Raw genomic sequence first — 14246 nt, forward strand, 5'->3', positions numbered from 1 at the left:
GGAGGAGAAAAAGAGAGGTGGGCTTATTAGCAACTCATCCAGAGAGGCTTTCTAATGTAGTGAAGGTGCTAAAAACATTTGGTCTATAACCCAGTCAGTGTCTTATTTATTTAAATTTGTTGTATTCCACTTCTGTGTATTTAAAACAATGCTACAGGAGGCTATCCAGGACAAAATGCAATCACCAAATGCCTGGTGCTTTCATCTGGTGCTTAAAACTTAACAAAGGCAGTGCTGGGTGGCTGCTAGTAGGGAAAGAGTTCCTGATACTTGGTGCCATTTCAGAAAAGGCCCTGTTCCCTTCCTCGGTGAATAGGAACATGTGAAAAAGGTCTTTGGCAAAGAATTTAATATTTGGGCAGGTTTGTAGGACGTCTCTTCAGGTATTTCCATAGCAAAAAAAAAAAAAAAAAAAAAAAAACCAGAAAAAGAAAACCACTTGTCCAACAACCTGGGTCTCAGAAGGACCATTACTGAATGCATTCCTTTTCATGAGACTTCTGAGAGTGTTTTTAAAGTTTAAGGCTTAAAATTACTGCGTGACACATTTCAGCCATGAAGACAATGCATATGTCTCTGCCACTTTCCCAGGAATTGTCGTTGTGTTAGAAAGGAGTACCCTTCATGACTTTCTTTTGAGAAAGCATCCAGGTTAGGTACTGAACATTTTTGGGGGGCTTCAGGTTTCTGTCTCTCCGTCATCAGCTGTTTCTGTGATTATGGCAGGGCATTAACCTTCCAGGTGTTGTTCCTACCTGTACAAGGAAAACAGTTGGTAAAAGTTAATAGCCAAATCATGCATGAAACTAATTACATTGCTTACAGTGCAATCCTAAACAGAGTTACTCCAGCATGAGCCCATTGAAATGAACAGAGTGATTTGCCTTTAGGATTGTACTGTGAAACAACAAAAGGTGTAATTTTCTCCTACAAATCTATGGGAAGTGTTTGTGTGTGTGTGTGTGTGTGTGCAGGGGCGGGGGGAGACTGATTGGAACCCGACTGCCAGGGAAGGACTTATTTATTTAATTAGAATATTCATGCCCCCTTGCCACCTTCAATGGTGGCTTCAGGGTGGCTAAGCTGGAGTTCTCCCCAGAGCTGTTTTCAAATCAAAACCCTCCCAGCCGGTTTCGTGCATATGGGAAGAAGAAGGCCAAGAGATGTTCGCTGTCTCTGCATAACAGCCAGCATTTTTTTGGGGGGGGGGGAATCGACTGGGGAAGCAGCAAAGGGGGAAGGGGTTAAATCCTCCTCCCTCGGCATCATAACCCCCTGATCCAAATCAGGTACCATTCAGTGGTTGCTTTTAAAGGCATGACTAAATGTTGGGGGGCTCCATCCATTTACCATGGTCCTCTGAGCTGCCCAGGCAGGCCAGAGAGACCCAGATTCTGACTCAGCACCAGGCAGCTTTGGAGGTTCAGTGCCATCATGTTTCAGAGTCTTTCCACTGCTATGTGTGGGGCTGCAGACTGATTTTATGGGCCCAGCTGGCTATGCTGAGTTCCCTTCTTTGCAAACCTGGCTTTGACAGTGTCTCCAAAAGTTGTGTGTGTGTGTGTGTTGCAGAACCCGGTGTAAACTGGCCTGTTCAGATCAGAGGCCCATCCAGCATGGTGTATGGTTGGAGTGTCAGAGTAGGGTCTGGGAGACCCAGGTTCGAATCTCTACTCTGCCACAGAAGCTTGCTGGGTGACCCTGGGCCAATCACACACTCTCAGCCTAACCTACCTCACAGGGTTGTTGTGAGGATAATATGGAAGAGAGGAGAATGATATTTTAGGTCCCCATTGGGGAGAAAGGCGGGATACAAATCATGCAAATAAATAGATGTGTGGACTTCTTCAGGCAGGTGGCTGAAAAGAAGCTTTTTGTGGCTGGTATCTCTGGACATTCGCTGGAACTCCAGGTAACCATTTGGAAGGGATTTTCTTTGAGGGCAACCAAAGGCTGAGCCACTGCCTTGGCAACCGCTGCCCTGGTGCTCAACACAAAAGCTTCCTCTCCGGAGGGAGAACTTCTCGTCCCTCCCAAGCAAACTCCTCCTGGTTTTCCACAGGAGAAAAAACGGTACGCTTTGCTCCGGAAGGGGCCCTGGGAGTTCCTTCTTGTCATGAAGAGCCAGCGCTCATTAGACGGGACTCACATAATTAGGTGATGCTGCTGACACAGGTGTAGAGACAATCAGCCGGAGCATAGTTGGAAAACAGGAGGTGCGCTCGCTGCACAAACCCCTCCTTTTCCCTCATGCGCCATGTGCTGTAGGAGGTGCTGCAACTGTAGGACCACCGTTTCAGTCCAGTCTTCATGGTGGGCTTCTTGCTGTGAGCTTGGGGTAGGGGGGTGGAGAGGTCCCACTCTTACCAGAAGCATAGGCTTCCTGTTATCCCCAGCGGCCCCCAACTGGGAATGCGGCATTCAGATACCTTCCCAGGAGATTCTTGTTCTCTCCCCGCAGCTTTCGGTTTGTGCAAGTCAAAGTGTGCAGGCCCGGCGACAGACACACAAGCCTTAGCAACCTCCCTGCTGGACTGCTGTGGCCTCCTCTGGGGTGGCCACCTTTGAAGACGGTCTGGAAGCGGAATGTCACAGCTGGAAGGGAAACAGGGGCTGCCTCCAACGGGTGTGTGGGGTTTGGCCCCAAGGTCCCAGAAGGGCGGCTTCTGCCTAGAGAGGCACTAAAAGGCCCTCAAGGCCTGTCGCCTTTGATCTTGCAGGACAACTTCCAGTCCTTATGGCTTAAGCGTGGTGTAGTGGTTAAGAAAGGAGCCCTGTGGCGCAGAGTGTTAAGCTTCAGTACTGCAGTCAAAAGCTCTGCTCACGACCTGAGTTCGATCCCGACGGAAGTCGGTTTCAGGTAGCTCAAGGCTCAAGGTTGACTCAGCCTTCCATCCTTCCGAGGTCGGTGAAATGAGGACCCAGCTTGCTGGGGGTAAAGGGAAGATGACTGGGGAAGCCCTGGCAAACCACCCCGCAAACAAAGTCTGCCTAGAAAACGTCAGGATGTGACGTCTCCCCATGGGTCAGGAATGACCTGGTGCTTGCACAGGGGACCTTTACCTTTTTAGTGGTTAAGACCGGTGGTTTGGAGCGGTGGAGTTGGATCTGGAGAACCGGGTTTGATCCCCCACTCCTCCACATGAGTGGCGGAGGCTAATCTGGTGAACTGGATCTGTTTCCCCACTCCTCCACCTGAAGCCAGCTGGGTGACCTTGGGCCAGTCACAGCTCTCTCAGCCCCACCTACCTCCCAGGGTGTCTGTTGTGGGGAGGGGAAGGGAAGGTGATTGTAAGCCGGTTTGAGTCTCCCTTAAGTGGTAGAGAAAATCGGCATATAAAAACCAACTCTTCTTCTTCTTCTTAAGGCAGTTTACAACAAAATAGAAAGTCTGGGCTTCTCTCCCCTCTCCTTGTTGGCACAGAGTAAAGATCAGGCAATATGCCTTCTGAAGCAATGGGTGAATAACAGAATATCAGGCAGATCTCAAGAGATCACTGCTTTTCCTATCACCTGAAAAATCTAGGTCCATAGTCTCCCCCGCAGCATATCTTTCCCAGTTAGAACTTATCAACCGTAAGAAAGCTTTCACCCTCGCTAGGTGCCCGGTCTTATTTTCGGCGGTATTGGAGGGAAGTTATAAGAAGGTCCCTATAGCAGGAAGACCCCCTTGTGGGTCAGGGGATGTAGGAAACTTCAGAACATGTCTTGATCCACTGTTCATTCTACCAAGAAGGCCGCACAAGGGTTCTCTCCCCTTTGCTTAACACTTTCCCTGACCAAACAGATGAGTTTCTGGCTGAGAAGCTCCTAACTGATGAAAAATCACAGTTTACACTCTTGACTGCTAAATTCTGCGTAGCAGCTATTAAAATACGTCGTACCCTGACAGGATAAGAGCAGCAGAAATACTTTATTACTCAAAATATTTAGGGGTCACACCAAGTTATATGATGTTTATATAAACTTTATTCATACATGTAATATGTAATTTTTAGGCTTAGATTATTTGTAGTAGCAGTAGTAGCTGTTGTTGTGGTTTTCTTATTATCATGGCTATTGTTGTTTTTTCTGCTGGTCAGTGGCCATATTAATAAGTTAAACTTATACTGCACTAAAAGGCCTATAAATACACCGTCCCTCAGGAGGAGGGCAACCAAACAGATGCACAGGATTTGGTTATCTGCAGCCCTGGATTCACCTGTGTTTTGCATGGAGATCCCCCTTCCTGAATGGTTCCTCTACTCCTCCGTGCTCGCCGTTGGTTGCCGTCCCTGCTTGTGAAGGGGAGAAGGCAGGCAAGGAAAGGACGCAAGGAAAGGAAACGCCTCTTATTACCAAAGCTGGGAAGAGGCTGCTGACACCCAGGGGCCCCGCGTGGGTCAGATGCACTGGCCTCCGTTCTCCCGACAGTCGAGGTTTCCCCAAAATGGGGAAAACAGATGGGGGGTTCAGTTGTTAGCCTCTCCCCAGCCTCAGTCCCTGCTAGATTGCTGGAAGGAAGCTGTGGAGGATGTCGGCAGTTTTGGGGCATTCAGATTCTCTCCACAGGCTTCAGAAGCCATCAAGAGTCGGAGGGGCCCACCCATCTCTCCATCGCAAGCAACCACCCCAGCTGGCAAAGGCCAGGAATTCCAGGGTGCCTCCGCCACGCCTCCTCACTGGCGATTTTGGGTTTGTATCTCCTGGTGTTTCTCTAGAGAACCACAATTTCTGCCCACCGGAGATCAGCAGCAGGCTCTTTGTCTCCAGGCTCACATCCTCCTCCAACCCGAGTAGCAACCAGAGTCAGGAGAGTTTCTTGCTTTCTTTTGCAGCCCGTTGTTTTTGTATGCAGTGCTTGCGGGGAGGCTGTACTTCTTGCGGTGTAGGCACACACATTTTCCTTGTTCCAGGGTTACTGCTGGTCAAACTAGTTTTGCAGGATAAAGACATAAGAAGATCAGAAGAGCCCTGCTGGATCAGACCAGAGGTCCAGCATCCTGTCTCACTTGGTGGCCAACCAGTCCCCCCACCCACCGCCATCACTCCCCAGGGTGCGCATGTGAAAAGCCGGTTTCCTAAATGTCTTCAATGCAATGTCTTTTCCCGGAGACGTGTCCTCAGGCAGCATCGCTTGCTTTCTGATGACTGCACGGTTCTGTATTTGAGAATGAAGAACTGTTGATTAGAAACTTTTGCAAGAATGACACAAAGGGGGCTTGATTTGGGGGAGGGGAGCGGGCATTCAGGACAGACGGCCTAATTTGCCAGCGCAATTGCTGTGATTGCCAAATGGGTGGGCAGCTGAGAAAATGCCTTTCTGGGCAGCTCCAAGATCCTATTTTCTAGCTTCCATAAATGCTCAGAAGCTTTAAACAGTTCAATTGAAAAGGGAGCAGAGTTTTCTCTTTCTCTACTGCTTGTTTTCTTTCAGGGGTGGGGAGAGTCCTGCCCCTGGCATTGGAACAAATTCTGGAGCTAAAACCAGATCCTGATTAACTCCTGGAGCACAAATATATATTTATTTTTACTTTGTACTCCTGACTTTCTGCCTAGTGGGGATCCCAAAGGGGCGTACATCATTCTCCTCTCTTAATTTTACCCTCATAACGACCCTGTGAGGTGGTTCAAGCTGAGAGCAGGTGTGACCGGCCCAAGGTCACCTAGCGAGCATCCGTGGCAGAGTGAGGATTTGAACCTGGGTCTCCCAGATCCTAGCCCGACACTCCAACCATGGTCATGACACCGGAGACCAGACAAGGTTAGGCCATTTGGTTATACCAAATTATCAGCCCATTTCCCCCATAGTAGGTCTGCCACAGCTTTTTTTTTTTTTTACATGATTGGCACATCATTTAAAGAGGGTCAGATTCTCCAAAAAGCAGGAGGCAGACACTGAGAGAGGGCCTCTGGCCTGGTCAGACCTGGTTCGGTGGGGGCCAGGGTGGGGGCTTCACATTCCCTTGCCCCCCTTGCATGCCGTGAGCCCCTCCCCCCTTAAGGACATCAGAAGAGCCCTGCTGGATCAGGCCAGTGAGGGTCCATCTAGTCCAGCATCCTGTCTCACACAGTGGCCAACCGGTTCCTCTGGAGGGCCAACAACAGGGCATAGAGGCCGAGGCCTTCCCCTGATGTTGCCTCCTGGCACTGGGCTTCAGGGGTTGACTGCCTCTGAACGGGGAAGCTCCCTTTAGTCACGATGGCTAGGTTCCACTGACAGACCTGTCCTCCATGAATCTGTCTAATCTCCTCTTAAGTTTGTCTGTGCCTGTGGCCATCCTTACATCCTCTGGCAGCAAATGCAACAATTTAATTACTCATTGAGTAAAGTAGCATTTTGGGAGAGGGAGAAAACGTGATCTTTGTCCACTCTGCCTACCCCACGCAGGTCCCCCTCTTAGTCATCTCTTTTCTAAGCTGAAAAGTCCCAGCCCCCAGGCCCTTCAGCCTTTCTTCATAGGGAAGGTGCTCCAACCCCCTAATCATCTTGTCTGCCCTCTGCTGCACTTTTTCCAGCTCTGCCATGTCCTTCTTGAGATACGGTGACCAGAACTGCACACAATATTCCAAATGAAGCCACACCATTGATCTATAGAGGGGCATTATAATAGCAGCCGTTTTGTTTTCAATCCCTTTCCTAATAATCCCCAACATAGTTTGCCTTTTTCACTGCTGCAGCACACAGGGTTGACATTTTCATTGAGCTGTCGACTAGGACCCCAAGGTCTCTTTTTCTCTCCATCTCAGCAAGTTCAGACCCTATTAGCATATACTTGAGGTTGCAGTATCCCCCCCACCCCCCACTGTGCATCACTTTACACGTTACCAACCCTGAACTTCATTTGTCACATTATTGCTCACTCACCCAGTTTGTGGAGATCCTCTTGGAGCTCTTCTCAGTCAACCTTGGTTTTCACCGACCTGAACATTTCTGTGTCATCTGCACACGTGGTCACTACACTGCGCACCCCCATTTCCAGATCCTGGACACCACATTATTGCTGGAAAAGCAAGTTAATGACGTTGCAAAAAAGGCTTTCTTCCAATTCAGCCTAGCTCAAAAAATGGCCCCTTGATACGGCTGTTCTGGCTGCCTGGATCCACACCACAGTAACATCGAAACTAGGCTACTGTAATGCACTGTACAGGGGCCTCCCCTCAAAAGCAATTCGGAAACGCCAGTTGGTGCAGAAGGCCACAGCTTGGTGATTATCAGGGGCTAGATGGAGCATGTGTATTACTCCCACTCTGCAGTCACTCTACTGGCTGCCCATCAGTTACCGGGCTCAATTTAGGGTATTGGCTATTACATACAAAGCCCTTCTTGGCCATGGACCCTCATATCTGTGAGATAGCCTCTCCCCCAATGCTCTGCCGTGGCAGCTTCGCTCATCCGATCAAGGCCTTCCTCAAGTGCCAATCTGCAAATGGGCAAAATCAACACATACAGGTGCCTTCTCTCACCTTGTGGAACAGCCTGCCTGAGGAGGTCAGGAAGGCTCCCGCCCTCCTGGCTTTCTGCAAACTATGCAAAACGGAATTATTCAAGAGGGCTTTTCTACACAGGCAATAGAGTAGCACTGTTACAAAAGGCTTCACAAAGGTACCTGGATAAATTATTGGGGACCGTGGTGTGTGCCACTGCGTAGAGTTTGCTGTGGCTTGGCTCCTGGTGTGTAATTTTGCATCATTTAATATGACATAAACACATGAAGCTGCCTTACACTGAATCAGACCATCGGTCCATCGAAGTCAGTATTGTCTACTCAGACCGGCAGCGGCTCTCCAGGGTCTCAGGCAGGGGTCTTTCACATCACCTCCTTGCCTAGTCCCTTTAACTGGAGATGCTGCCTGGGATTGAACCTGGGACCTTCTGCATGCTGAGCTACGGCCCTTTCCCCATATTAACTCTTCGGCTAAGCTTCAGTCTCGGGGTTTTTTTTAGACTTCTGGTTGGTTCTACAACCCAAATCCTATTGCACTGTTTATTGAATGTCCCATCTTGTTGATTGTATTGATTCACTCTGTGTAATATGCCTTGAATCTCAGTGAGAAAGGCGGACTATAAATAATGTATATAAAATCAAAAATAAAATAAATAATTTATGAACAAAGCAAATAGTAGCAGCCCCAGGACGAATCCTTGAGGGACCCCACTGCTTAATTTTCTTTTTATAATAATTTATTAATTAAAACATTTATATCCCACTTTTCCTCCATTCAGACAACTGTCCATTTATTCCTACTTTTTGCTTCCTGTTGTTTAACCAGTTTTTAATCCGTAAGAGGACCTTTCCTCTTATCCCATGACTGCTAAGTTTACTCAGGAGTCATTGGGGAGGTACCTTGTCAAAAGCCCTTTGAAAGTCTCTCAGGTCACCATTACCTACAAGCTTATTTGCTTTTGCAAAGAACTCCCAACAGTTTGGTGAGTCGGGACTTTCCTTTGCGGAAGCCAGTCTGATCTTCCCTCTGCTGTAGGGTTGCCAGGTCCATCTTCGCCACTGGTGGGAGGTTTTGGGGGTGGAGCCTGAGGAGGGCGGGGTTTGGGGAGGGGAGGGACTTCAGTGCCATAGAGTCCAATTGTCAGATCAGCCATTTTCTCCAGGGGAACTGATCTCTATTGGCTGGAGATCAGTTGTAATAGCAGGAGATTTCCCGCTAGTATCTGTAGGTTGGCAACCTTACTCTGCAGGCTTTCCCCCTCCTTGTTCCTAATAGTATCAGAGGGCAGACGTGTTATTCTGCAGCAGGAAAAGACAAAGGAGAGCCAGGAGCAAGGTTGGGAGTTTATTTAGCTCTTCTCGATCCCTACGCATTTGTCAGGGGATCTTCTATCGAAGTTTCTCAGCTCCCACCTTGAAGAATTGCAGTAGAACTGCTAGATCTGAGTCTAATAGCACCTTAGAGACCAACAAGATTTTTGGAGGTATGAGTTTTCGAGAGTCAAAGGCTAGCTCGACCCCACGCCCCAGCCTTGCTACGGAAGAGGAGCATTTTCATTTTCATGCAGAAAAAAGGCTGAGAAACAAACGTGGAGGCAGGCGCACTCGGAGGCCCCGGAAGGGCGGTTCTGCTCTGTCCTCTTTCTTTCTGAATCTTAAGCAGAGCAGCTGCAGCCACAAGGAACTGGGGGGGGGGGGCAAACAACTTTGCCTGGTTTCTTTGTCTGACCACGTGTCTCAGCTCCCAGACTGTACACATGTCAAGCGCTGAAAAATGAGTGATGCCAATGAGATCATGTCTGTGCCAACATCTGATTTAGAGGGGGAGGACAGGAGGGCAGGGCTGCCCAGGGGCACCAAATGGGTGCAGGGGGTGGTGGGGCAGCTTAAGGGCAGACTCAGGGACGGGCGTCTGGATGGGCAGACACATCAGATTTGCCCTAAACCCACCCAATGCTGCCTGTTCTGATGTAAACTGTTCTGATAGGGAACTGGTTGCAGAACCACACTCATTGTCAATGGCATTTCATCTGAATGGAGAAAGGTATCCAGTGTGTGGGGGGTGCCACAGGGTTCGGTTCTGGGCCCAGTACTTTTCAATATTTGTATAAATTATCTGGATGAGGGTGTGGAGGGATTACTCACTAAATTTGCAGATGATGCCAAATTGGGAGGAGCAGCGAAGCCACAGTCCTCAGTTTGCAAGATCTGAGCAAGGCTGTCAAAGATAGGACATTTTGGAGGACTTTCATTCATAGGGTTGCCATGAGTTGGAGGCGACTTGGCGGCACTTAACACACACACACAGCGAACACACTGGAAGACAGAGATAGAATTCAATGAGATCTGAACACGCTGGAAGAGTGGACAGATATGAACAGGATGCAGTTCAACCTGGATTAGTGCTGAGTTCTACATCTGGGTCACAGAAATGAGGGAAATGCATACTGGATGGGGGATACACTTCTGGGTAGCAGTGTGTGTGAACAAGATTGGGGGGTATGGGTGGACCGTAAGTTAAATATGAGCAGTCAGTGTGATGCAGCAGCAAAAAAGGCTAATGCGGTCTTGGGGTGTATCACCAAGGGCATAACATCCAAATTGCAAGATGTCATAGTGCCTCTGTACACCACATTGGTCAGGCCACACCTGGAGTATTGTGTGCAGTTCTGGAGGCCTCACTTCAAAAAGGATGTGGACAGAATGGAGCAGGTGCAGAGGAGAGCGATGAGGATGATCAGGGGCCTGGAGACCCAGCCCTGTGAGGAAAGGCGGAGGGAGTTGGGAATGTTCAGTCTGGAGAAGAGGAGGTTGAGGTGGGGGACATGCTTGCTCTCTTTAAGTATTTGAAGGGCTGTTGCTTAGAGGAGGCAGGGAGCTGTTCCTGTTGGCAGTAGAGGATAGGACTCGCAATAATGGGTTTAAATTGAGGGCGGTACCGGCTGGATATTAGGGAAAAAATGTTTTTACAGTAAGAGTTGTTCGACAGTGGAACCAGCTACCTAGGAAGGTGGGTGAGCCCCCCCCCCTCTCGCTGGCAGTCTTTAAGCGGAGGCTGGACTAACACTTGTCAGGGATGCTCTGGGCTGATCCTGCTCTAAGCAGGGAGTTGGACTCAAGGGCCTGTGTGGCCCCTTCTAACTCTATGCTTCTGTGATTCTGTGCCACAAATACCAGTGCCTGGGGGAAGGGGAGGTAGCAGGGCAGGGCTGGTGTTCTCGTTCCCTGGCTGGCCACTGCAGGGGTTTCATATGGATCCTGGGGGCCCTGCTTGTCTTCTCAGTCACTCTCATGATCTCTCTTATTACAAAAGTTGCCGTGAGGGTCCTAGTGCTTCTCTTGATCTATCAAAGGTTCCGTTTCACTGCCTAATTTATAAAAAATCTCTTTAAAGATCTGCATTTTTTGGGAGATTTGCAGATTCCTTTCAGGGGAAGCTGTGCCTGGATCCAGCTGTTCCCTTTTCAGCTCCCCCCCCCCAATCTCCCAAGACACTCCCATGTGCCTGTTATGCCCCTAGGACTGCCCTTATGGCCATGCTTGGGTCTCCGGAGTTTTCTGTGGTCGGTCCAGTCCTCGGGAACAGCCGATCAGAGCAGGTGTGGAGGGTGCCTGAAGTTCCCTGGCTGCCTGAACAGGACAGCACGTCAGACCGTTTCGTTCCAGAGAGCTTTGGACGCCGGGCGAGCTGTTTCCGCAGATTTAGCTGTGCTTTTTAATCTGTGTGGTTTTTTAATCTGTGCGTCGTTCTTATTTTGTTAATGGACTCTTGCGTTTTCGTGTCCTTGTGACATGTTGTGACTTGTTGCGCTATTAGCCACCCCTGGCAAGGAAAACAAGGGAGGATATAAATGTGTTAATCAATTGATTAAAACTCCTTGGGGGAAGGGCAGGATAAAAATGCAACCAAATAAAAAACTAAAGAAGGGAGGTGTGGAACATGTGGTTTAGATCCTGTTAACTGTTAGGTGGATTTGCAACTGGTTGACAGATCGTACCCAAAGAGTGCTAGTTAATGGTTCCTCATCTACTTGGAAAGGAGTGACTAGTGGAGTGCCTCAGGGATCTGTCCTGGGCCCTGTGTTGTTCAACATCTTTATAAATGATTTGGATAAAGGAATAGAGGGGATGCTTATTAAATATGCAGCTGATACTAAATTGGGGGTGGGGAGCAAATATGATAAAAGATACAGCCAGGGTACAGGCTGATCTTGACAGGCTGGAGAAATGGGCTAACACTAATAAAATGCATTTCACAGAGATAAATGTAAAGTTCTGCATTTAGGTAGGAAAAATCAAATGCATAATTATAGGATGGGGGAGACTTGTCTTAGCAGCAGTGTGTGCGAAAAAGATCTTGGGGTCTTAGTAGACCAAACACTGAACATGAGTCAGCAGTGTGATGCAGTAGCTAAAAAGGCAAATGCGATCTTGGGCTGCATCAACAGAAGCATAGTGTCCAGATCACGCAATGTGATGGTATCGTTTTACTCTGCTCTGGTTAGACCTCACCTAGAGTATTGTGTTCAGTTTTGGGCACCGCAATTTAAGAAACATGTAGACAAGCTGGAACGTGTCCAGAGGAGGGCAACAAAGATGGGGAGGGGTCTGGAGACCATGTCCTATGAGGAAAGGTTGAAGGAGCTGGGTATGTTTAGCCTGAAGAGGAGAAGACTGAGAGGGGATATGATAACCATCTTCAAGTACTTGAAGGGCTGTCCTATAGAGGAGGGTGCCGAGTTGTTTTCTGTTGCCCCAGAAGGTCGGACCAGAACCAACGGGTTGAAATTAAATCAAAAGAGTTTCCATCTAGACATTAGGAAGAATTTTCTAACCCTTAGAGCGGTTCCTCAGTGGAACAGGCTTCCTTGGGAGGTGGTGAGCTGTCCTTCCCTGAAGGTTTTTAAGAAGAGGCTAGATGGCCATCTGTCAGCAATGCTGATTCTATGACCTTAGGCAGTTCATGAGAGGGAGGGCATCTTGGCCATCTTCTGGGCATGGAGTAGGGGTCACTGGGTGTGTGGTGGGGGGAGGTAGTTGTGAGTTTTCTGCATTGTGCAGGGGGTTGGACTAGATGACCCTGGTGGTCCCTTCCAACTATGATTCTAGGTACAGGTGTCGGCGCGTGTGTGTTTGTGTGTGGGAGACTCCCAATCCACTCTCTCCTTATTTGTTTGTTTGTTTATTTATTTATTTACATCCTGACGTTCTCACCAGTGGGGCCCCAGAGTGGCTGACATTGCTCTCCTCTCCTCCATTTTATCCTCACAACAACCCTGTGAGGTAAGCTAGGCTGAGAGTGTGTGACTAGCCCAAGATCACCCAGCAAGCTTTCATGGTGTGCGTGAGGATTTTAACCTACAGATTGTGTCTGAAGATCTCCTGGAATTGCTACTGATTGCCAGGTGATGGAGATCAGTTCACCTGGAGAAAATGGCCGCTCTGGAAGGTGGACTCTGTGGCATGAGACACCAATGAAGTCCCTCCCCTCCCCAAACTCCCTCCTCCCCCCAACTCCAGGTATTTCCCAACCCAGGGCTGGCCATCCTATTGGGGCAATGGACCTCATTGGGGCAATGGGCCCCACCCTCCAAAGCAGCCATTTCCTGCGGGGGGGGGGGACACGAATCCCTGGAGTCTGGAGACGACCCATCGTTCTAGGAGCTCTGCGGGCCCTGGAGGCTGGCAGCCCCGGGTCCAGGTCAGAAGAGGCAGCAGGCGCTGAGGCTGCTGAGGGGGCTTCTGGCGTGCGAAGGGATGGCTGACTTGCTCCCTCGGTGGGGCAGGAGCAGGGGGAGCCGGGCTGCGAAAGCGGTGTCTGCCATGGGGCAGCTGTGGGGCTGGGAAGGGCCGCCGGACGGGGCGGCCTCCTCTGCAAGGAGAGCCGTCCATGCGCCCCTTTGGCTTTGGCGCCCCCCTGGGGCCGGCCTGTAGAACTGCGGGCAAAGGCCGGCTCCTGCGCACCCCTCCTGCTCCTCCTTCCCACCTGGGCTGAAGACACCTTTGCTCCAGAATCCCCCCCCCCCCGTGCGAAGCCTAGTGAAGCTTCCCCCTGCAGCCTCCAGCGTGGTGTAGTGGTTAAGAGCGGTGGTTTGGAGCAGTGGACTCTGATCTGGAGAACCGGGTTCGATTCCCCACTCCTCCACATGAGCGGTGGAGGCTAATCTGGTGAACTGGGTTCAGATTCCCTACTCCTACACACGAAGCCAGCTGGGTGACCTTGGGCTGGTCACAGCTCTCTCAGCCCTACCTACCTCACAGGGTGTCTGTTGTGGGGAGGGGAAGGGAAGGAGATTGTAAGCAGTTTTGAGTCTCCCTTAAGTGGTGGAGAAAGTCGACATATAAAAACCAGCTCCTCCTCCTCCTTCCATCCACAAAGAGCGGCAGAGGGGTCCAGGAGATCTTTGCGAGTTTTCTTTTCATGGACTTTATTTATAGCCCACTTTTCTGGCTGAAACGCCAGGCAGATTCCAGGATAGAAAAGAGTGCGGACAGCCAGCTTTAAGACAGCCACCACGCAGCCATCTGCTGGCTGCACCACTCAGCGTGGCCCGTCTGGCATCAGCCAGAGCCAGGGCCTTTTCCATCGTGGCTCCGGCTCCCTGAAGAGGTGAGGAGGGCCCCCTTCTTGGAGATCTTCAGGAGGTGCTCCAAGGCCTGCCTGTTTGCCCGGGGGCTTGAGGGCATTTGAATCGGCAGGCATCTTTTAAGGGGTGAGAGGGAAGAGATTTAGGGTTTGTTATTTTATTTTTTGTTTTAAACTGAAAACGTTTCCACTATTGCTGTAAGCCACCTTGAACCACAAGGAAAGGTGGGCTA

This window comes from Euleptes europaea, chromosome 5, assembly GCF_029931775.1.
Source record: "Euleptes europaea isolate rEulEur1 chromosome 5, rEulEur1.hap1, whole genome shotgun sequence".
NCBI lineage: Eukaryota > Metazoa > Chordata > Lepidosauria > Squamata > Sphaerodactylidae > Euleptes > Euleptes europaea.